This window comes from Serinus canaria, chromosome 6 (assembly GCF_022539315.1).
Source record: "Serinus canaria isolate serCan28SL12 chromosome 6, serCan2020, whole genome shotgun sequence".
NCBI classification, from domain to species: domain Eukaryota; kingdom Metazoa; phylum Chordata; class Aves; order Passeriformes; family Fringillidae; genus Serinus; species Serinus canaria.
In genome coordinates, this window is record NC_066320.1 from 3,030,844 (window position 1) to 3,055,216 (window position 24,373).

General features: G+C 46.3%; 1 protein-coding gene and 1 long non-coding RNA gene across 3 annotated transcripts in view; both read left to right on the forward strand.

The window, feature by feature from the left end:
- The window catches only part of MCU (mitochondrial calcium uniporter), an 84,638-nt gene that overhangs the window by 29,878 nt on the left and 30,387 nt on the right, over nt 1–24,373 (forward strand). The gene's annotated exons all lie outside the window — the stretch shown is intronic.
- LOC127059783 (uncharacterized) lies at nt 1,485–13,984 on the forward strand. The gene is made up of 4 exons (XR_007777934.1): nt 1,485–1,790; nt 5,660–5,781; nt 6,176–6,223; nt 13,288–13,984. It is a non-coding gene; the product is annotated as an uncharacterized LOC127059783 (long non-coding RNA).

The following is a 24,373-nucleotide window of genomic DNA, read 5'->3' on the forward strand; positions in this document are numbered from 1 at the left end:
ATCCCAATTTCTCCTTGCTGTTGACATTGTAACCTGCTCTGCTCTTACTGAAAAATCCTCCTTTTTGCCTAAATGGAACAGAAACATCCCTGCAGCCAGGTTTTTGGAGACAGTGCAGGGAATAAACCCTGGTTGTTGTTGAGACCAACACAGCTCCTGTCAGTACTGAAGAGCAGAGAAGCTTCTGGTTTCCTGCCAGTCCTGAATTTACAGAAATGCTTCTGCTGAGGAAAAGGTTCTAAGGAGAGAAACATGGTCAGTATTTCTGGTAGGACTCTGTACAAGCTGCCATGAATTCCAATATCTCAAAAGTCAGAGTCAGTCATGCAGCACCACCCTAATTTGAAGTGATGAAAGATCCTGAGTGTTGCTTGAGAGGGGAGTTGGTACCTTAATGTTGTTTTGGTATCAGCAGTAAATATCTCTGGTCTTTAAAGGAGGACTCAAAGTGGAGACTTTGAATTCCCCTGGAGCTGCACCTTCCACTGGCTGCACTGCAATCTGTGTGGGATGCACCATGTTGGGATATTTCTGGGAACATGTAGAAATAACTGAGTGATTGCATCCTTTTGTTGTTTCCTGGTGTGACTGCATCCTTGTTGTTGTTGTTGTTGTTTCTTTGCTTGGCAGCTCTGAGCTTTGAAGGGCCCTGTGGTGAAGCATCTGAGCTCAGCAGCCTGGCATGAGTTTGGCTTTGGGTCATCAGTGTAGAGGAGACCTGGGTGATTTGGGAGCAGCCCTCACCCTCTGCCCCTTCTTCTCAGCTGGAAGTCCATCATCTCTTCAGTTTTTTATTTTTTGTGGCTGCTTGGCAAATGCCTTAATCCAGAGATCCTTTAACTCTGGGTGCTGTACCTGTTGTGCCTGTGTTGGGACCCTGGCTGCTGAGAATTTCAGGCTTTCTGTGCTAGAAATAAATTATATTTAAATAAATTCTGTGCTGCCAGGCACTGAGCCCCAGGGGAACACTGTGTTTGACCTGAGGCTGTGGAGAAGCTTCCAGAATGGAATGAGAGAACTGGGATTGTGGGTGTGGAGTTTGGATAGGAGGGTGTGATATCTCAGGGTGGGAAACTCAGAGTTTAAGGGTTTAGAATACAGTAATAGATATAAACAAGATGGAGGTTTTAGGGCAGAGGCTGCTCCTTCTTCTTCATCTTCTTCACCTTCTTCTCCATGGGTTTGGGTGGTTTTGTGGAATTGGATAAAAAAGTCCACACTGCTGGCCATGGGTGGTTGGTTATTGGGTTAAAAGCAAAAATAATTTAGGTTTCATTTCCCAATTGGACAGTTTATCCTTAAAAGGCCTTGTAGACAGAGAGATGGGGCTCCATTTTTAGTTTGTTAGAGGGAAGTGCTGTAGAACTCAGGGTTTGTGAGACTGTGACATGGATAAGGACTAATAAACATCTGAGTCTGAGCAGGAAATACCATCTCAGTGCTTTCAACCCTGACCCAGGCAGGGAAAGAGGATAAAACTTGACATGACTGCCACTCCTTGTTCAGGCTGTAACCACTCCTTCTGTCCTGCTTCCCTGATTACAGAGCATTTTTGGGAGTGTTTATCTTGTGGATTTGCTGACCTGCTGTGTGTGCAGGAGGGGTGGCAGCTTTCTCAAGCACTGCTCTCTGCTGCTTTTGTTGCTTATTCCTCCCCTCTGTGTGGTTGTATTCCCAGTTCAGGTTTAAATAATAAGCTGGGAAAAGCTTGGGATGTCGAGGGAGGTGGTGAGGGCTTGAACAGCCTTTCCCAAAGAGCAGGGAACATTTATTCCTGATGTGTGACCAAGGTGAGTGACTTTATCTCCTCTCCTAGAGAGAGAGGAATTTTGTTCACCTCTTTTTCCAGTTGGGTGTGCATGGGAAGTTTCTCCAAACATGGCTTATTTATCAGCTTTGTGACCTGACAGGATGGTGAAATCCCACTGGCCTTCCATGCACAGGATAAAAGGGTGGGAAAAGCTTTTTGCATTCCTTGAGCTTTGCCCAGTCCACCTGCTGGGAAGTGTTTTTGCTCAGGTGATTGTGATGACCTGGTTATGGTTATATTTCAGAGCTGAGAGCTGATATTCTGGCTGACATGGGAGACCTGCTATCCTTTGGAGGCTTGTCTTCTTCCTGCAGGCAAAGGGTGGGGATGAGAAGAGGAGCAATACTGATATTGCCAGGCAATGTTTATTGCTGGGTGGAATCAATGGAAAGTTCCAGGCTTTGCAGAGGGGTTGTGCCTGGGAGCCTGTACACCTTTAGATGTGTGCAGAATGTTCTAGAAGAGTGTTGGGGGACTGATTGCTCACCTGTGTGTGCTTTGGTGCATGTCTAGAGGGCTTGCTCCATCTCTTCAACTGCTTTCTTGGTGCTTTTACTGATTTTTGTGTGATTTTTACTGTGCTTTCTTGTGCCTTTTGCCCTCTTACACAGTGCTGCACCTAACAGGTGCTTTTAGCTAAGCTTCCTAATTCTGTAAAACTTGGCTCGAAATGCTTCAGCAGAAGATCCAGGGAGGAGTGTCTGGAGCCAGGGATTTTGGTTGTGGGGGGTTTGTCTATAAAAAGATCTGATGAATAATGCACTGTGCTGGCAGGAGTGTCAGGCTCACCATGATTCTGGGAGTGCCATGCTGTAGTAGGTGCTCTGTGCTTGCTGCAGCAGCTGTGGACACAAAATTCCAATTCTGTGGTGCTGCTGAATGCACAGCAGAGGATTTAGTGTTGTGTGTTCTAAAATAAGCATTTAATGTTCTACCCCCATGGAAAAAAAAAAAAAAGTCTGCAGCTGTTTAAAAGAAAAATATTATTGCAAAATGCTGTAGGAACCCAAATGTTTTTATAGGGTCACTGAGGTTGGGAAAGACCTTCAGGATCATCCAGCCCAAGCTGTGCCCACCTTGTGCCCAGCCCAGAGCACTGAGTGCCACCTCGAGACCTTCCTGGGACACCTCCAGGGATGGGCACTGCAAAGCTCCCTGGGCAGCCCCTGCCAAGGCCTGAGCACCCTTTCCATGCAGAAATTCCTGCTGCTGTCCAAGCTGAGCCTCCCCTGGCCCAGCCTGAGCCCCTTTCCCCTTGTCCTGTCCCTGTTCCCTGGGAGCACAGCCCGACCCCCCCTGGCTGTCCCCTCCTGGCAGGGAGTTGTGCAGAGCCACAAGGTCCCCCCTGAGCCTCCTTTGCTCCAGGCTCAGCCCCTTTCCCAGCTCCCTCAGCCCCTCCTGGGGCTTCAGCCCCTTCCCTGGACACGCTCCAGGCTCTCCAGGTCCTTCCTGGATTGGGGACCAGAACTGGACACAGCCCTGGAGGTCCCTGAGCAGGGCCAGCCCAGGGGACAGTCACTGCCCTGAGTCTGTGCCCACAGCACTGCTGGGACAGAGGTATCAAAAGAAGTCTTTTGGAGCCAGCATGTTGTCTACAAACTTACTTTGTTTGTATAGGTACAAAAAATAAATCAATGGGACAGACCTGCAACCTCCCCAGAGGGTTTGGTTCCATGGGGTGAGTGGAACCATAAATGGCCCCCCCAGAGCCCTGAGCTGAGCTGTGGGATGCTGGGGAACTGTGAGCTGAAGCTCTGTTCAAGGTCTGGTGTGGCAAATGGAGGCTTTCATGCCCTCAGTTCCTCTGCAGGGTTTTGCAGATTATCAGTGGCTTCATCTCCTGCTTGCAGAGCTGGAGGTAGGGAAGCCCTTGAGAACCTGCAGTGAAAAGGCTGCAACAACTTTCCTGCATCCAGGGCTTCCCATGCACATCAGCAGCTGCTTGCATCACCCCCAGGCTGTGCTTTGGCTGCTTTTGTCTCCTGGGGAGCACAGAGAGTGGGATGGGTGCTGCAGTGCCCAGCTGGGATCTCAGCTGGGTTTTCTCTGCTGCATCTTGCTGTTTCATCTCTGCTGCTTTGAAATCAGAGTTCACTGGAAGAATCCTCCTGGGGACAAATCTAGATGTGATCTGGCACTCCTGAGAGCCAAGAAGAGTCTCTTTTTCTCTGTGTGTATGTGGGGGGGAAGAGTAATTAGCAGGATCTTGGGTGCCTGAGTTATTCCAAAACAACTTTGTTGTGCTGAAAAATGCAGATCAATTGAGGTACCAAAGCTGCCTGAAATGGAGTTCTGAAACTGCTGGGATTTGAGAGGGAAAAGGGAGGTGACTTGTTTTTCATGGTGTTGCCCTAGAAATGGTGGGGTTTAGCAAATTTTATTTTTGATCATGTATTGTTTTTCTGTAATGTTTTCCACTCTAAGCTGCCAGCAAGAACAGCTGAGGCTCCAAAGAGCTGTTCAAAAGAAAAAGTGGGGACTTGGGGATTCTGCCATGAAATTGGGAAGAAATGAGCATTACTTCTGAAAAAGTTTGACTCCTGTTAAAAAGGCATCCCTGAATGATCCAGTTGGTGAAGCAAACAGAATCTGCTGCTTTGCTGTGCTCTCAGTGACCTGACAAAAACCCTGCAGTCCTCTTTGCCTCTCCTCAAACCATTTTTACTTCCCCCAGTGCTGTTGGGGGAGCTCTGCAGCTCTGTGCCATACCTGCTGCATGGCTGGGCTTTGTGTGTTTCATTCTTGGCTCTGTGTGGCTTGAGGAAAGCTCTCAAGGAGTCCCTGCTCCCTGAAGTTGTGCTGCTGGAGCTCTGCCTGCTCAGCTTTGGCCGCTCTCCTCCGGATGCTGGCGCAGGAAATGCTCGGTGTTCAATGTGTAGTTAATAAAGAAGAAGTGGTCAGTGAAAAGCAGATGCCTCAGTGGACTGCTCCAGCAGTTTTATGGCCTTTCTTTGCTCCTAAAGAGCCTTTCCTGTTAGCAGGGATAGCTCTGTTAGCAGGGATGTTAGTGGTGCCCCTTCCATGCTGGCTGCAGGGAGGGCAGCGATGCCAGCACGGCTGTGCTCGCCCTTCAGCGTGTGAGGGAGCAGAGGTCAGGCTATTTATTTCATGTGTTGGAGCTGGGAAATGCTGGCACTGCCTAATTCCAGCTGATGAAAACATCCTGCAGTAATCCCCTGTCTCCCCTGGGCCGTGGAGCAGCAAATGTGAAGCAGCTGCAGCTCTGGGTGTCCCCAGCTCAGGAGCCCTTCAGAGGTGTCCTGTCCCCCTGCCCCTGGAAAAAATAAACATCTGCCTTCTCTTCCTGCTGCCAGGATTTAGAATTCCCTGTGGATTTATTAGTGGGCAAGGGTTTCTTTTAGGCATCAGGATGCAGAACTGGGTGTAGTAAAAGCCAGGCTGCAGTCAGTCCTGCTAGCAGCAGGATTGATGAGCTCTGCTTCCCAAAACTTGGGCTGTTCTCTTTCCATAGTGATTTGCACTGTGAGTTCCTTTTGCATGCCATTAATTATCAGTGTTGATAGCAATGATGAGGGAGTAAAATCAGGGCTAGCTGGGACTCTGATGTGCAAAGCAGGTGTGGCTGAGAGCTCTTTCTGTAGTGGGTCTGTGCTAGGTGGGGCATTTTCTGAGCTGACCCAGGTTTGAATCTCCCTTCACAGGAGTGTGTGGGCTTTCTGCATTATTTATTGAAGAAAATGCATAACCAGGCCTTTCTTTTCTATTTCTGTCTTAAAGCAGCAAGACCTCCACAGCAAAGGCAACCCTCCAGAGCTCCAAGTGCAAAAGGCAATGCTAAAGCTGTGTCCAAATCTGATTTTTCTGGGTTTTTTTTTTTTTTGCATGCAGTTTATTTTCCCAAATACAGAGAAATCAAATCAGAGACAGGAATATTTCTCCCAGCTCAGACATGAGGTTCCTGCTGCAGTGGTTGAAGCATGGCCCAGCCCTCCTCCTTGAAGCCCTGGCAGGTGAGGATGGCACTATTGCTGCCTGGGAATGCAGTGGGTCTCACCATCCATCCTGGTTATGGTGAGAGGAGATGCAAGAGCTGCTTAGCTCAGAGACAAAGCTGATGGGCTGAGTGCCACCTGAGTGTTTTGCCATATGCTGCTACTCCTCAGTGTTATTTGCTACTTGTGCTTATTGTGTAGAATTGAAATTCTCTTTAAAAAGCAGTCTCAGCAGAAATGTCTTCTGGCTTGGAAGGAGGGGATGCAAACAGCTCCGTGTGAGCCCTTGCAGGGGGAAGAGGTGCCTGCATTAGGAGATCTAATTAAGTGTGTTAAAAGAAAAATTGCTCTTAGCCTGGGCAGGCAGCTGCCCAGCATCAGAATTTGGCCTGTGCTATCTTTGACCTTACAGGAGCCTGTCTTGGACTGTGGCTGGCTTTTCTGAGCTTCAGAGGGATGGGTGAGTCACTCTGGGAGCTGGGAATGCCCTCTGATGGGATTGGTCCTAGGCAGTTTCCATCTTGGCTTTCTGTTTTGAGCTGCACCCCAGGGAGCCAAGGAATATCCCATGGGGAGGGCTTGGATGGCTTTCTGAGCCCTGATGAGAAGAAAACCACAATTGCTGACCCTGCCCTGGTGTGGGGCTGTTGGAGGGATCAGGGGAAGAGCTTTTGCTCCCCCAGTGATGGAGCAGGAGCAGAGTGCAGGGTCCAGGATGTTTTCCAGTCCCCTGGCTGTGATGCAGACACTCTGGGTGTGTGGAGCTGTGGATATTCCATGGCTGATGGGAGGAAGTTGAGAGTACAGCCCAAGGGAATAACCCTTGCCCTTCTGCTGCTGTTTCCTGTCCCAAACATAAAAGATTGTGGATCTGCTGGATATCACAGGTGTTATTAAATCATCACAGGTATTATTAAATCAGGCAAACAAGTTCACCAGAGATTGTTGTTCACCTGCTCTTGCCACCTTGGGCTGAGCCTGAAGGCAGGGAGTGCCTGGAGCAGCTGAAAATGCAGTCAGGCACTCTTCAAATTCATCAGCAAGTTTGTCATAACCTATTGCCACAAACTAATTCCCAGTGTCCTTTCAGAGACCTTTTCTGCATAACTGGTGGAAATGAAATAGCAGCCAGATCCTTGCTGGCAGGTTTAGCTGCATAATTAGACACTGCCTCCCCCCCAAAAAATAATATTCAAATAAGCTGAGCAATCTAAAACCCTTTGGCTTCAGGGCACAGTCATGCAGTGTGTGGGTGTTCCTGTTTTCTGTGTGTTTCAATAAGAAAATCACTGGGAAGGTGTTGAAGGGCATCTGCACCAAAGTCAGGACCGTTGCCCCAGGGCTTGCAGAGGTCACTTCACCCTCAGGAGTTTTCCTCTTGCTCAGGCAGCCTCATTAAAAGCCTTAGAAAGGAGGAAAGAGCTGGGACTGCACTGGGCTGCTGCTGTCTCAGGTCTCACTGCCCAGTTTGTGGGAATGGGGGTAATGAGGAGCTGGAATGACACAGGAATCCCTTTTATGCTGTCCCTGTTGAGTATTTCCTTTGTGCTCATAGAAGGAGTGGAAGGTGCTGCTTTACCTTTTCTGCAGCAAGCTGACATTCCTGTACCAGCTGGAAAAACCATAAAATCAAGATCTTGCTAGGAGAACTGGAGATTTTGGCTGTGTTGTAGCCAAATAATGATATGATAACATATGTTGTGAAGCTGCCCTACATAAATGTATGAGGAGAGAACCTGATTTTCTGAAAGTCATCCCTTGAGATATGTGAATGCACAGTGTTAGTCAAATATGCTGCTAAAATTGTCTGCAAACCCACACCAGGATAATTCAGGGTGTGTTCCTGTGTTTCCCTTTCTACATAAAGTGCTTTATAAATACCTCAAACCCCATTGCCTGGGCACTGCTGTGTGTTCTGTGTGCCTGTCTCAAAGTACATGGGGGTGATCCCAGCAGTAAAAGGTCCTGGGAATAGCTCCAAGAGGATTCCAGTGCAGCAGTGGGAAGGATGAAGGTGATATGGTGTGGACAAGAGCAGCTCATTCCAGCCTGGCCTTGGGCACTGCCAGGGATCCAGGGGCAGCCCCAGCTGCTCTGGGCACCCTCACAATGTAGAATTCCCAATTCCCAATCTCCCATCCATCCCTGCCCTCTGCCAGTGGGAGCCATTCCCTGTGTCCTGTCCCTCCATCCCCTGTCCCCAGTCCCTCTCCAGCTCTCCTGGTTTTCTCCAGGTTAAATAAATCTTCTCTCCCAGGCTGAGATCTTTTAGCAGCTGGCATTAATTTGTGTGAAGTGCCTCTGGATTGACTTTCACACACGTTGGGAAGTCAAATTGGAGAGCTTCCTGCAGAAGACACTTGGATATAGATAGGCTCCCTAATGATGGATATAAAAAATGTTCAATCAGGCTTTATGGTGATGTTGTCTTGAGTTAACTGAGCTCACAGCTTCACTAACAAGGGTGTCTCATGGCCTGGAATGCTCTGCCACGTGGAGATTTGCAAATAGAAATCTCCTGTAACTATTTCCAAAGGAATCCTTGCTTTGTAGCTGTGTTGCAGAATGTTGTGTTCCTTTTCACAGCTATTGATTGAAATATTTTGGGGGTTTTTTTTGCTATTCCATTTAAAAACCATAGTAAAAAGATGCTGGAAAGAACTCTCTTAAAAAAAGCAGCTTGTTCCTTGGGTTTTTTTCATGCCCTGCCTAGCCAAGAAGATTTCCCCTGAGAGCTGCAGTAGGTTTGGGTTTGATTGAAGGAATAGTGGCAGCTCCTCAGGCAGCAGAGTCACTATCTGAGGAGATGTGAGCAGCTCTGCAGTCCTCAGAGATGTGCTGTGGTCACCTTGGTCCTGCTGCCCTGCTTACTCCACCTTTGACCAAATACCTCTCTGGGAATTGTTTTCAAGACAGAAAAAACCCTGGACTTGTTTTTTTGGAACAGACTGGTGAGTTTTACTGGCATTAAGAGAAGGAGAGGTTGTTGTGGCTGGAGGAGCTGCACTTGCCCAGGAGGGTGATGGAATTCCTCCTGCTCCTCAGTGCTCAGAACAAGCAGCTGGCACTCCAAAACACACTCAGGTGAAGGAAGCCCTGGAGGTGGCTCTGAGTATAATGCAAATAAAAACCTGCATCCCCTCTGCCCCTTCCCATGCAAGTGTTTGTGTTGCACTTCTGATGCTTTTCTGGAGAAGCTGAAATGACCTCTGATGTGTGAAATGACTCAGGAAACTTTCATTACTTCAATACCTGAAGCCTGGTTTTGCTGGAGACGAGCCCTGGCTGTCATGACAGTGGGACTGTCCCTGTTTAGGCAGGTCCAGAGTCTCAAACACCATGGAAAGGCATTGGTGAAATTCCATGGGACTTTCTCATCACAGCCTTCATTGTCATGTATGTCTACCTCCATATTTTATTATGGAAAAAAAGAATCTTTAATATTAGAAGTACTGCTTTCATGCCCCTTAAGGGAATTGAGGTTAATTCAGGGAGTGAAAGAAATTCTGAGGCTGCTCTATATATAACAATAAATATAATAAAGATATAAGATAGCATAAAGATTTAATATAAATAATATAATAAAGATATTCTTTCTATAATAAAGAACTTGAAGTTTCTGGTACAGCAAACAGGGAAGTTGTGGGATGGATATAAAGTCACAAGAGGTGAGAACAAAGAGAAAATGTCTCAAAGCTTGGAGCTGAGCAGAACCATACAAGATCTCTAATGCATGGGTTGGTTGGGGTGCTTTTTTAGTCCTCTGTTGTGATTGAAATCTTTCTCTGGTGGCTCTGTCAGTTCAGCTGTGCTCTGCAAAGGAAAATCCTTTTTTCCCCACGGCTGCTGGACAGCACTGACCTCCTCCCACTGGGGTGAGAAGGAGCAGCAGAGCCTTAAAATTCATTACCTAGGGAAGGTGTCCTGGGATCTCTCTTTTTCCATCCCACCTGTATGTCCTTCCTGAAAATCTGTAACTTGGGGACAAAACCAAGTCCCAAACTGGGGGGGATGTAAATTGTTAACAGAGGCATTGACAGCAGGAGTGGTGAGGGCTGCACATAATGAATGTGGGCTTTTCCCTGTCCCTGAGCATGGATAGGAAATCCAGTGTTTTGTGCCAGGCAAACTGTTGGAAACACCTCTGGGGATAAGGAGTGAGCTCTCTGAGGTTAATGAAGTGTTGTGCTGCAGGGGCTGGGGCTGTGCCTTTGCTGAGCTGGTGGGTGTCACCATGAGATTTTCTGAAAAATCCTCTTTGCCCAGGGTTTTCTCCTGGGAAGCTGAGAATCTTCAGAGAGGAATGAAAAGAAAAATGATCTGATTGCTGCTCCTGTGTTTGCTGTTTGGAATGTGGTTTACCAACAGGTGAATGTTTGATTGGCTCCATGTGAGTTGTTTTTAATTAATGACCAGTCAGCATCAGCTGTGTCAGACTCTGAGGACTCAGTCCTGAACTTTTATTGTCATTCTTGTTAAACCTTCTGTTGCCTCCTTTCTCTTTCTTTAGTATAGATTAGTATAGCATTCTTTAATATAATATCATAAAATAATAAATCAGCCTTCTGAGAACTTGGAGTCAGATTCTCATCTCTCACCTCGTCCTGGGGGCCCACAAACACCACAGGTGGGGTTCAGGTTGTTCAGTGCTGACACCAATTTTCTAAATGAATATTGAAATTAGAAGCTGCAAAAGCAGGTGCTTCTCTAAGTGAATTTCTGCCTCAGAGGCAATCCTGAAAAGAAAAAAGAGGAAGATAGCATTTCATTAGATGTCACAAGAGGCTGGGGCTCATGTTTCCCTTTCTCACCCAGCTGAAAACCAGAACGTTGTGTCCCGATGTCACCATGATATTTTATGATAAATCCCTTGGCCAGGATTTTTCTCCTGAGAAGCCTCAGAAAAGAAATATAAGCAATAATTATCTGATTGCTTGGAATGTGATCTGGAGGTTTCTTACCAACAGGTGTATCTTTGATTGGTGTCATGTGAATTGTTTTTAATTAATGACCAATCACCATCAACTGTGTTGGACTCTGAGTCTGTCACAAGTTTTTATTATCATTCTTTTCCAGCCTCCTGTCTGTATTCTTCCTCTTTCTTTAGTGTAGTTTTAGTGTGGCATTTCTTCTAATATAATACCATAAAATAATCAATCAGCCTTCTAAGAAACCTGGAGTCAGATTCTCATCTCTCACCTCATGCTGGGACCCACAACACCACCACATCCCGAGGTGTGGCAATCTCTCGCTTCTCCCACTCCATTTGTCCCACTCAGCAGAGGGGCTGTGTTCTCATTTGTAGGCAGCCAGCTGGGACTGAAGTGAGAGCTTCAATAACACCTTTGGATTGCTGGTTGCTCCAGGCTTGCAGATCAGTTGATTTCTGCCTTCTCTTCCAAGCCCTGCCACCTCTGTAACCCCAAAGCAAACTGCTCTCCAGGTGGGACTGAAACTGTGAGCACACACAGTCTCTCCATGCTCTTTACGTGCTCCCAAGCTCGGTGCTGAACGTGCCAGAGCACTGAGAACAGCTTGTAAGCCAAGCTGGGGGATTCCCATGTCCATATCTGGTGTTGCTCAGGGAGGTTTTTAATGTGCAGTGTCACTTGGGGAGGTTTGCTGACCTTTGGAGTCAAATCCGTGCTTTTTTCCCTCTCCTTGGATGCTCTTTGTACCCCCCTGGCACAGATGGAAATGTGCTCCCCCAGCCTGGGAGCTGCTGTCTGTAGGGAAATCATGTAGCAGAGCCTTGAGGAAAAGCAATGGCAGGAGCGTGTTTGCTTTTGCTCTGATTTAAAGACAGAAATGGTCTCATCGTGGAGCATGTGCATTTTTCTTGCTCATTGATGCTGTGAACATGATTTTTTCACTGAAGGGACACGTTATTTCTTGGGAAGAATGATTAGAAGTCTTCTACTTCTTTGCTGCCTCCCAAGCAATTTTTTGTGCATGTGGTATCCAAAATGTGGCTGCCATTTACCCATTTATCAGTTTTACTCATTTATCAGTGTCCCACCATTCTCCCTGGGTGTTCCTAAAATGAAGCATATAGCAGGATATTGGGTAAATACACTGCCTGTGTCCACTAAACAACCAAGTTTAAATTGGGAAATACACTTTTGTGTTCTGGCTGCAGCTGAAGGCTGATTTTCCAGATGAGTTATTGAAATAACTCCCAGTCCAAATGTTGACCTTCATTTAAACCTGATTTCACCCTTCCCCTTCCTGTAACACTGGGCTGTGGCTGCAACAGGGGGAGAAGTTGCACTCTCATTTTCCTTCCCTGTAACTGCTTGAGAAATGCTGAGCTCTGTGGTTTGAGTGTGAGCTCTCAAATGCCTGCAATAAAAGTTTCAGTCCTAAAAATTCAGTGTGTAATTTAGGTACCAGGTGTGGTGGAACTGCCAGCTTGGGCAGGATGGCAGGTTCCTCTGAGCATCAGAAATGGAGCCATTTGGTGGGAGAATGAGAATGTTCACATGCTTCAGAAAGTGTCCAGAGCGGATTTGTGTGCAGGGCTGGGACACCTCGACTTCCCAGTTTTGTGTTTGTGGAAATGTTGCTGTGAAACATGAACTCTTACCTGCTGTGGAGGTCTGCTGTCTGCACTTAGCTGAAACAGAGACCTAAATATAAATATAAAGCACAAATAGAGAATGAGTGACTTGCAGAGGGCAGTTTGGTGCTCCTCAGGAAGACAGCAGCTGATGGGATCCTGTGGCATTGCCATGCTCTGCCCGAGGAATTCCCCAGGTCTCAGGCACTCCTTTGTGTCCAATGGAGCAGCATCTGTAGGAATGGTAATGCTTGGTTAAACCTCCTGTGGGTAAGTGGGCTTCTGAGGGAGCACAAAAAGAGAGAAAAATCCCCAGGAGCTTTTTGTTTAATATAAAGGTTGTGGTGTCGAAGTTTTATTTTTCTAGATAAGATCCCTGTTTGTGTTTCAGAACTGAAGTGCTCTGCCCACCCATCCCAATTTCTGAATGTAGTTAAAACCACTCTTATTTCTCAAGCCTATTTTCGCTTTTTCAAGGACAAGATATCTGTTGGAATGGGGTGGGGGGAAATCCCGTGTTGGGTCTTTAATGTGGTCTCTGTAATTGGTTCCAGTGCTTAACCACCACAGGGGGGTAGATGATGTCCATTGACAGGTACTCCGGACTAAAAAGAAGGAATTAAAACATCACAGGGATTCCATTCTGCAGCAGTCGCTACAGCAGAAGGAGCAGGATGATTTCTGCAGGAGTAACTCGCTGTTGATGCTCTCTGTGCCGTGTACATAAGGAAATTCATCTCCTTCACAGGGAGGAATTTATTTGTTTAGCGAGACAAGTGAATGCAGGGGATCTTGAAGGGTTAATAATTTCGGGGTAATTTTTTTAAGTCCATCTATACCACATAAACATGGAAACCACTTTTGTGTGAGGAGTTTCTGCATCTTTTTGGGTGGGTGAGTTGTGCTTTGTCAACACTCTCTTCTATTTACTCATTTCCTGCTGTTCTGTGGATTTGCTCTTCCAGCGATGTAATTCTTTCCGGGAGCGAATTTCCAAACAGAAGATGGATGAGTTGGGAGCGTGAGGATCTATTAATACATCTGCTGGTGTGGCATGCCGTGCTCTGCTGAGAGCCGGGGGGGTGGATGACAAAAATTCTCCGTCGTGCTCGGTTCTCGTCCGGCGCTCCCTCCGCGCTGCGGTGGCTGCGAGCGCAGCTCGGGGATGAGAGGTTCTCCTTTCACTACACCGGGGAAGCCCGGCTGGGAGAGGGGCAGGGACACTGCGGAGATGCCGGGCTGGGAGGGAGTTCCTGCAGCAGCAGCAGCAGCAGTGATTCCCCATCTGGGAGAGCCAGCCCGGGGCTGGAGATGCGCTGTGCCCGCATTGCCAAAGCTCTCGGGGCTCTGCGCGGCCGGGGGAGCGGGGATTCCGTGCTCAGCCTCCTGCCGCTCGCACAGGGGAGGGCCGTCGTGTGGAAAACGCCAATCGCTTGGATTTTAAGATTTTAAAAGTTTAATAGTAATAAAATGGTTTTAAAAAATATAGCAATATAATTAGAGTAATAATAATTTGGACAGTTAGGATTAGGACAATATGAGACAATAGGAACAAAGAGTTACAGACAGTCCAGGTACCTTTTCTGGGCAAAATAAGCCCGAAAAAGGCCCCACGTTAACCCTTAAGGATTTAAGGATTAACCCTGAAAAGCAACAGCCTGTTGTATATTCATACACCTCATCCATGGTGCACAAATTCCATTCAAACACAGGATTCTGTCTGGGCAGTGTCAGCTTCTTCCTCTGAATCCTGGCTGAGTCTTCAGGGCTGAGCAAGGCAGGAAGAAGTTCGTTTCTTCTGATAATGGAGCAATAAAATCTCTTTCTCTGAAAGATTTGGGTGTCCTGTGGCTGCTCTCTGGTGCAAGTACCTCATTCCTTTCTTGAAAAAAAGTATCTTCCATAGCATACTTTCTATTTTAACATTTTGTTATAACCTAAGACTATATTTTACACACTACTTCAGACAATTAATACAGCATAACTTTCTAACACAACACATACAATATTAATTTGAATATTTGCAAAAAAGCAATCATAAAATAGGCATTTTTCACAATCATCACCCAGCGGGGCAGTCTCCCGCTTCCCGGCTCCCACTGCTGCTAACCTTCCTCCTCCTCCTCCTCCTCCTCCTCCCCCCCATAACCTTCAGGCTCCTGTGCCAGGGTTGTGGCTGTGCCAGCGCAAAGCAGGGCTGAATTCCCTGTCGGGTTCTGGGGATGCCCTTGGTCTCCAAAGCACTGCTGGAATAATGCTGGCAGAGGGGATTGCACTGCCCGAGCAGGAGGCGTGGAGATACTGGAGTGTCCAGAGAGGGCAACGGGGCTGGAGAGGGGCTGGGAACACAAACCCTGTGAGGAACCACTGAGGGAGCTGGGGGTGCTCAGCCTGGGGAAAAGGAGACTCGGGGGTGACCTCATCACTCTCAGTCAACTCCCTGAAATGTGGCTGTGCTCAGGTGGGGTTGGGCTCTTTCTCCAGGCAGCAAAGGAGACAGCCTCAAGCTGCACCAAGGGAAATACAGGTTGGATATTAGGAATAAGTTTTTTACAGAAAGGGTGATAAAGTTCTGGAATGGCCTGCCTGGGGAGGTGGTGGAGTCACCATCCCTGGATGTGTTTAAAAACAGACTGGATGTGGCACTGGGTGCCAGGGTTTAGTTGAGGTGTTGGGGCTGGGTTGGACTCAGTGATCTTGGAGGTCTCTTCCAGCCCAGCCCAGAGATTCTGTGATTCTGTGAGTAGCAGAGTTCGTAGCAGAGACCCTGCTGCTAGCAAGTCTCTTTCCTTTCTTAAAGAAGGGGTTTGCAAATGGGATAAGGAGGCTGGAGCAGATGGTGGCAGCGTGTTTGGTTTGATCAGTGAATTCAGAAGCAATTCCATTGCAGCTCCTGCCCCGGAGCATTAATTGTCTTGGGGGCTGTGGAGCAGGGAGAGAGGAGGGAGCTGTTTAATGATGAGGATTTGCTTCCCTGTGCCGTGCACATTAACTGGGAATCCCTTCGTTTGTATTCATAGCAACCATCAAGCGTTCTTCAGTGGAGTCAGAACGAATGGGCTCGTTAAAGCCATTATTAGATGTAGGGATTTCCCCAAACAGCCATTTTTGACATTATCTCTCCTTTCAAAGTGACTCAAACGTTTTGACCTATAGGCAGTGGAAGAGAAAAAAGGTCACTGTTAATTAGATTATTGCCCATCTGTATGTTAACATGGCTCTTTCTGTTGGCTGTGCATTATTGATGATGTGCAGCAGAGATTATTTTTCTCTCTGCTGAGCTGGATTTCAGCCCTGTTCTCTGCAGATGAATTATGATTGTATGTGATTTAAGATTGCGTGAAACACAGGTCTGAGTGTCAGAGAGGTGGTAGGAATGAACCAGTATCACCTGCAGATAGCAAATTACAGCATCTGTACCAAGTAATTACTTTAGAAGTGTCAGAATTAGTGTGAGACTGTTTTCAGTCTACCTTGTACAGAATATACTGAGACTTCAGATGGGTTTCTCTGTGTGTTTCTCAGTTTCTGGGTGTTTTGAATACCAGCCCAGGTCTTGGTGACTCTGCCAAGCCCAGCTATGCTCACACTCAGCTCTGGAGGGTTCCCATCAATATCTGTGTGGTTTTCCACTGGCTCTGGTACTGGAGCTGTAGGGAAAAGCTGCTGGCCAGAGCTTTGTATTTGTTTCCAGTGGTGTTTCCAGGTTGAAGTTTATCAACATTTCTTACCTTCTTTGGCTTTAATGGTGTGTGACCTGAGAGGGGAAATGAGGCAGAAGAAACAAGTCCTTGGCTTGTCCTGCAAGCCCTGTGGAGGCATCCTGAGAGTGTTCTTCATTTATTTGTGTGAATTTGAGACCTTTAAACACCATTCTTCCAGAAATCTGCCATCTAAGAGCAGCTGGGGGCACCTGTCCTGTTAAGAGTGGAAGTCCCCTGTGGAAATTGAACAGCACTGAAGGGTTCATTGGGTGACATTTAGGGGAGAATGCTTGGGGTCCAGCAATGACTGTGCAGACTTGTGCTGCTTTGGTGTGTGGTGGTGGCTACAAATGGTTTCAGCACCAGATCTCTGCTCTGGGTGTGAAAAATGCCAGTCACTTGTTTTCTAAAATTTAAAATTTTAATACTAATAAAATGGTTATAAAATTAGGAGTATAATTAGAGTAATAATAATTTGGACAATTGGGATTAGGACAATATGAGACAATAAAAACAAAGAGTTACAGACAGTCCAGGTGCCTCTTTCTGGGCAAAATAAGCCTGAAAAAGGCCCCACATTAACAGAGGATTAACCCTTAAAAGCAACAGCCTGTTGTATATTCATACACCTCATCCATGGTGCATCAATTCCATTCAAACCCAGGATTCTGTCTGGGCAGTGTCAGCTTCTTCCTCTGAATCCTAATGGTGTCTTCAGGCCAGAGGAGGCAGGAAGAAGTTCATTTCTTCTGATAACAGAGCAATAAATTCTCTTTCTCTGAAAGATTTGGGTGCCCTGTGGCTGCTATCTCAGTGCAAGTCCTTCTTTAAAAAAAGTATCTTCCATAGCACAGTTTCTATTTTAACATTTTGTTATAACCTAAAGCTATATTTAACACACTACTTAAGAGAATTAATACAGCACCACTTTCTAACACAACACATATAATATTCATTTGAATATTTGCAAAAAGCCAATCATAAAATACACATTTTTCACAGTGGGTTTCAAAGGATGACACTCACTGCAGTTACTCTGAGCTGTGCCTCAGTTTGAGGTGTGTTCCCTGCTGGCACAGTGTGCCCTTGTAGCTGAAGTGAAAAGCAGAGCAGTTCCTTGGCTTGCCTGTGAAGCAGAGGGGCTTTGCCTTCCCTGCCCTTTGAACAGCAGGGCTGCAGGAGGAGGGGAGTGCTGTGGCATTAATTGTGGGTCCTTTTACCCATAAACTTGGAGGGCAAAGCAAGCTCAAGGTGTTGCTTTCTGCTGCTGCAGTGCCTAGGAGGGATTTAATTTTCCTTTGCTCATTGCAGTGTTGGGAAGCCTTCTCCTGCCTAAGGGAGGGCTTAAATTAGAAAATTTAAGATATTCATAGAAAATGTGTGCAGGTTTCTGAGGAAAGAAGAATTTGGCTGACAGCCTGGGTTTATTACAAAGTGATATTGGGGTTTATGAGAAAAAGATAAACTTTTTTGTCTGTGTCTTATGTGCTGATGTATTGCCTGGTCTCTAGGGTGAGTGTAACCCCTCCACCCCCTGAATTAATAGTGGAGCTTTTACTGAATTGGGTTTTTGCAATTTATTGGTCTTCTCTAAACAATGAGGAAACAAAGCTCTGACCCAGCCTTGTGGCAATTCCCACCTGGAAGTTAAAAGCTGCTGCTCTTTTATGGAAGTGAATTAGAAGCTTCACATGAGGAGCTTTCCCTTCAAGGAGAACACTCCTAAACCTTTAATGCAGTATTTGAAGGTTTGATTTTTTTCCTAGTTGTATTAAATTGTAGTTTAAAGGCTTCAACCACCAGTTTGGTGGCTCTCACAGGAGAGCAAGGATGGATGCAAACAAAGATCTGCCAGTGGTATGGTGCTCAATTAGGGTAAGTTCCACCAGGGTTAGCCTTAATTTCTGCTCAGAAAGAAATTGTCAACCCCAAACTGCACAGGGATGGTAGAGTATTTCTCATCTTTCAGCTGCAAGCTGGAAAACCAGCAGCTGTGTGGCAGCACATTGTATTCATTCCCTTATCTAGCTGATAGCAGCCTGCAGGGGAAAAAAAGTGAATGAGCTTGAGTAAAGCAGAGGACATCAGGGCAGGGGTTGGGAGGCAGGCCCTGCCACTGGCAGCTTGGTCTGGGGTCTCCTTAATTAAAACAGTAAATTAAGGGACATTTTTGTAGCAACAGCACCTTGTGATTTACCTAATCTGCTTTTGTTAGCATCCTCTGCTCCAGGGCAGCTTCCTCCCTAAAGCTGCCTTGGAGGGAGAGTGCAAACACTTTTTTGCTGTGCAAACACTTCAGCACTGGGAGATGGATGGTGCCTGCTGGAGCCCCTGGGGAATGTGCTGGCAACAGAGACTCGGGGGGGATGCAGCAGTGCCAGAGCTCAGTCCTGTTCAAAATGCAGCCCCAAGAGGGGAGGTGAGGCTTGATTCCTTGGCTTGGAAGGAATGGCTTCCTTGGCTGCAGTGTTGGGCAAGATTCTGTGTCAAACTTGCTTATCTCACAGAGCTCCAGGGTGTCTTGGGTGAAGGACTGGGGGTTGTGTGAGACCTGAGCAAGTCAAGATCAAAATGATGCTGACATACCAGGTGTGGTAATAAAGGTGCCAAAGGAGGGGCAGTTCCCAGAGGCAGAGTTTGGTGGGGTTGCAGAGTCTGAGGTTTTGGACTGGAACGTTTGGAAAGGGCACAAAGCGTTGCCACACGAGGCCAGTGCTGCCCACAGCAGCATTAGCAAAGCACTGTGCTTTCTCCACACCCTGGAGGAGTTGCTGGTTTCTTAACCTGGGAGCAGGATGGGCTAAAAGCAGGATTTGGGGTGGAGGCAGCTGCAGGGGGAGTCTGGCTCTGATGCTGACATGCCTTGCTGTTCCTTGTGGCAAGCAGTGTTCTCTAAAATGAACCTGTTGAGAGCCAGCTTGGTTCAGGAAATGCTTCCCTATTTTATGGGTAAAAGGACCCAAAATTAATGCCACAGCACTCCCCTCCTCCTGCAGCCCTGCTGTTCAAGGGGCAGGGAAGGCAAAGCCAAGGTACTGCTCTGCTTTTCACTTCAGCTACAAGGGCACAGTGTGCCAGCAGGGAACACACCCAGGCTGTTCATGTACAGTGCTCTGAGCCTTTGGGGGAGACCAAGCCAATCTTGTTCTTCTCATTGCCCTGCAGTAGGGCAGCTGGATTAATTTTCCACAATGCAAGGCTCCCGTGCTTTAAAATAAAAAAAAACCTAAAAACCCCTAGGAATTTCAGCTTGTTCATAGGTGGGGCTGAACACGTCTGCCTGCGGGTGGAATTGAAGAATTTGTGCATCTCTGAAGCTGCTATGTGCTGAGATGAAAAAACCCCACAAGGTTCAGTCTCTAGAATTGTTATTAAATAAGTAATTTTTACAAAAGAAGGCCCAAATCTTCCTTGTTAACAGCTTGTGCATCTCCCTCACTGATGTCCAGACCCACTGACCACTGTGCCTGCAGAGAAGCTTCTCAAGTGGCATCTCTTGACAGCAGCCTCATCTCTTCTAAGGGATGTGCCAGTTCAGTGCCAGGCTGGGGAAAATTTGGGTTGTTTGGGTGCCCTGGGTCAGCATGGGCTGGGTGAGCAGGGCTGCTGAGCTGGCACAGGCTCCTGGTGCTCCCCCAGAGCTGACAGCACTGCTGGAAATTCCCCAGAGATCTCCCCAGGGCCTGGCTTTGTCCATGCCCAGAAATAAAACCAGGGATGGGCATTCATTTTATTTTCTTTTTTTTATCCCAAGGCAGGTAAAGCCAAATGGAAAATATTGACTGTCAAAATCCACAGTCAGGCTCTGAATATTTTGTGATAAGGGTGCCTAAAGATCTGTTTGTTTTATGCATGTTATCTCTTTATCAGTTATTTTCTTGATAAAAAATAAACATAAATAGTTTTTGCTTCTTTTTCACTTCCATGGAAGTCAGACATCAGCTCTCTGGTATTTCACAGAATATTCTGATTTGGAAGGCACCCTCAAGGACCCTCATTCCAGATTTCTTCTGGAAGCTTCAAAAGTACCTGGTTGTGGGGGTTTTTGCCCTCATTACTGAATTTTTATGTCTGTTTATTATTAAATAGCTGGTTAGCAGGAGCTTTACATTTCTGAAGCTAAATGCTATGAATAATGTGTTTAAAGTATTGATCTATCAAGTACCCTTATGGTAGCTACATTTGACTTGGAGATTTATATTTCAACTTCAATTAGAATAAGTCATAAAAATGTCTTCTTTACAATTCTCTTTGGTTTAAATAAATCAGGAAGTATGTGAAATACACGGCAATTGACAGGCTGTGTGTTTTCAGAGATAAACTGGGAGTTGGGATTGTGGGAGCTGGGTGGATGTTCCTCAGTACAGGCAAACCCTATTGCTGGATGTGAGTGGCATTGCAGGAAAATAACCTAGAAATGGTGAATGTATTTAAAGCTGACTGGTCCTAATGAGTTTTCCTGCCTGGTGCCTTGACTTACTGAAGCTCAGTGTCCTTGAAATGGCCTGGATTTGAAGTCACACTTCCCCAAACTGCTTTTTGTTGTGCTATTGCTAAACCCAGATAGAAAGAATAGGGAAGGAGGCTTGATAAAATTCAGTAACATTTATTTTTTCTTTAGCTAAAAGTGGATAGAATTTACCTTCCTGCTTTTGAGTGTTTCATCTCTGAGAACTCCTCCTTGGCCCAAGCACCAATTGCTGCTCCTGAACTCCTGCACTGGAGCTTTATCCCTTCCTGTGTTTTCCTTTTTATCATGGTCATTCATGCCTTTGAAGGTCCCCAAGCTTGTGGGGGGGGTTGGGTGTTTTTCCTTTTTCCAGATGTATCCCAACATAGGGATACATTTATTTAGGTTGGGGAAAAAAGATGGGATGAAGAAATAATTAGAATGTGAAAGTTCCTTTTTGTCAGAGCCAAAATTAGCTTTAGTGGCCATATTCCCCTCCCTTTCCCAGTGCAGGCTGAGGGTTGCTGTAATGTTCCTCACAGGTACAGAGCTTTTTTTGGGGAAAATCCCCAAAGCCTTGATAATGCCATGATCACATCTCACCTGCTGATCCCCTCCCCAGGTTCTGCCTTGCTTTGCACAGGGTTTGCTCTTTTCCCCTCTGGGTGCTGAGGAATCCCTCCCTTAGAGTTCAAATGGCAATTCAGAGTATTTTTTTTCCCCCTAGAATTTCAAGTTGCTTGGAGAACTCTGTTCCCAGTCACTCTGTGCAGCAAATTGCATGGAAATAACAGAGATCATCACTGGTTTCAGTGCTTCACCTGAGCATTATCAGGTGGCAGTTCTGTTGTGCTCCCTGGAAAGGCTGCACAGCTCAGTGAGGAGGTGAAGTGAGTGGGCAAATGCAGGTTCAATGGTCTGTGAGATCTCTTTCCTTAGCTCTGATTTTATTCAGCAGCTAAAACAGGGCAGGGGGGGAGGAGGAGGAGGAGGATGCTTTCCTAAAGCAGCACCTACTTCCACAAGTAGAATTCTCGAGGTTTTTCTCAACAAATGTCTGAAGCTACACCTAAAGAATTAGCTTGCAAAGTGATTTGAGCTGGATTTCTGTGAGCCTGAATGCTCATCCCTCACCCTCTGAGACTTTTGTCTTTTGGAAAGGCCCCCTGAGTTCCTGTGGAAACCCTCCCCTCGTGTCCTTGGGTGGAATGCAGGCTGGCAGGGGGATTCCAAATATTTAACAGAAAAATTGCTCTGAAATATTTATCCAGTAATTGTGCTGAACAGCTTTTGCTCTCCAATTTAATCAAGTGTTTTATCACCACTCCAGGCTGCAGGTAATAGACCAAAAGGAATATTTTGGATCTTACCCCTCTTGAATTATTCATGGCCCGTTGTCTCTGCTCTCAGCTTGCCAGATGAATTACTTGTGTTTCCAATAGTTAGGCTTGATTTATTCTTTTTTTCAGCCTGTGTAATGCTTAAACAATTCCCAGGCAGATTTGGAAAATAACTTCTTGAAGACACAAAGTTTAGGGTTGCACTGATCTCTCATGCCCTGATGCATCAAACTGACACCATCCATCTGAGGGCAGAGCTCTCCAAGAGAGACTCATATTTGAAGACTTTGAGTTGTCTCTTCCACAAACCACCTTTTTTTTTTCTCCCTTTACTGGCAGTATTAAAAACCCAGTTCCTTTTAATCTTTCCCTGATGACTCATCTACACTTTGATACTTTAAGGCTATTGAATACCAGAAGTTATAGACTCTGCTCTTTTGGCAGTAGAACTGAGATGCTGGAGGGTTTGACTGAAATGGGTGTCCTGGCAGTGGGGATATGAGGAATTTGGGGAAATCCTGCAAGAGCTGGTAGCACTGGGAACTCACCCTTAGTATAAAAGGGAAGCCAATTTTGTAGGGGTTACAAAAGAAATAAAAATGGTGATTTGGAGCTGAGAGTTTGTTTTGACCTGTGTGCTTCCCACTTTGAGCTGGACAATCTATTTGTGCTTGATGTCTGTGTCAAATCCTTCCCAAGGAGGAATAAAGTTTATTGACTGGAGGAAAAATCCTGCTTGTGTGGAGGTAGGTGGATAAATCACTCACTGTGTACCTGAATTACCTCTGTTGGTTCTTTTCTACATGAAATCTTTCATTAGAAAGAGCTGAATCAGTATTTAAATGCTGTGCAAACAGAGGGCTGTAGTGAATAAAGCAGCACTTGAGAAAGGACACAGCCAGTTTGCATCATTAGTTCCTTTAAATAGGAAAAAAACCAAAGTTTTCAATTCAGAGTTCAGTCCTGAGCAGCTCCTCCTGCAGAAGGATGAGGAGTGTGTGTGTTCCCTGTGTTGGGGAGCTGTTCTGCAGGGTCTGTTCTGCAGGGTCTGTCCTGTTATTCCTCTCTTTTTGGCAAGTCCTTGCAAATAGTTTTGTGATTAATCAAGCTCTTTCTGTACACCACAGAGAGGTGATCTCATGGATAAACTTGCTTAGAAAGCCCTTTCTCATCTATTGTAGCAGATTTAGCCAGGCATTTGAAACACTTTACTTTTTTATTGTTTCTCTGCCAGAAATACTTTAACTGCATTAGAGATTTTTGTATGAGCCAGTGATAACTTTTCTTGTGAACTGTGAGCCAAGAAGCTGCTGAAGGTTGCACAGTTCAGTAAAATGTTTTTCCTGGCCTTGGTGCTGTAAGGAAATGGCTGTGGAAGTTTCCCTAGATTGTGATAAAGAGCAAGGAGTGATGAAATGGCAGGGAACAAGGATACTTGCAGAGGGTGGATGTTAGGGAAGCCTGCCAGGAGCACACAGAGCTCAGTACTGGGGTGAGAGACACTGGACTGGACTGCAAACTTGGGACAGTGGGAGCAGGCATTGCTCTCCTTCGCCTGGTAAATTTGACTTGCAGTTGTAAAATGTTAAAATCCAGGTGGTATCTGGGAAGAGGGAAAACTTATCATGAATAACAACTGGGAAAGGGAGGTTTTCCCTGGCTGAGCAATGTGCAGGTGTGCCAGTGGAGGAGGAATGCTGATGTGGCTCACTGGTGCTCCATTGCCTGCTCCCAGAGGATGGGTTCTGGGCCCCATTGCTGCCCATGTGCTCAGGGTAAGGGCATGGGGCTGGCACCTTTTGGTGATGCATTCAAAAATCCTGAAACATGAGGTATGCTAAGGGTCAAGGGAGTATCTCAGGGTCATACAGGAACAGATTACAAAACCTGGGATTTATAACTGAAAATTCCATTTGGCATTCAGTTTTGATCCTCATCTCTTGTATTCACTTTCTGCTGCCAAATCTGGTGGTGTGAATCTGCTTCTGAGTTTCCTGAGAACCTGTGAGTTTGCTCCTGAGAACTACAGCTGAGCCATTTCTTCTTTCTCTCCCAGAAATGCATTTTGTTTCCCTCATGCAGCTCTTAAATATGTTACTCTTTAAGCTGGTCACTAGCAGAGGCATGCTTCACTCAGATTTTGTGTCAAAGCCCCAACTGGTAGGCTTTGACACAACTTTTCACTTTAACCCTGTAATTCTTCTGCAGTCCTACAGTTATAAAGAGTAGGATTTAGCTTCCTTCTTTTTCTCTGGAAAGATGATGATGATGATGGAGGAGTGCCTGATGTGCTGCTGTTAGCAGGGATGTGCTGTATGTGGTGCCATGAACTGTGTTTTGGAGATGCTGAGGTCAGGAGTGTGGGGGGGGGACCTGGCCAGCAGGGCAAGGGCAGCCTCTGCTGTGGGTGAGAAATTCCCAGTTGGCTGATGACAGCTGAGGAAACAGCTGCAGGTGTAACCTGAGAGCTTGCCTGATCTGTAGCATAGCCCAAGCATGCATCCATTGCATTTTGGGATTGCTCTGAAGAAATATTCTTAATAAATCCAGATGACTC